The sequence below is a fragment of the Penaeus monodon genome, chromosome 22, assembly GCF_015228065.2.
Source record: "Penaeus monodon isolate SGIC_2016 chromosome 22, NSTDA_Pmon_1, whole genome shotgun sequence".
NCBI lineage: Eukaryota > Metazoa > Arthropoda > Malacostraca > Decapoda > Penaeidae > Penaeus > Penaeus monodon.
Window position 1 is genome coordinate 16,618,257 of NC_051407.1, and position 236 is coordinate 16,618,492.

The following is a 236-nucleotide window of genomic DNA, read 5'->3' on the forward strand; positions in this document are numbered from 1 at the left end:
GACACAGCGCCCACACCGACACCCAACAACAGTCTGGTTCCGAATCTACACATAGTATAGCTATCGAACTGAGTTTTGACGTAACAGCGATTCGCCGATGCTATGAAGCCGGTGATTGCTATGGCGAGACAGATGATTCCCAAGATCAACAGCTTCATGACAAGTCCGGCTGTGCAGTAACGGTCAGTCTGGATGCCCTTCTGGGGAGAGGGAAGATGTGGGTGAGAGAAAGGATC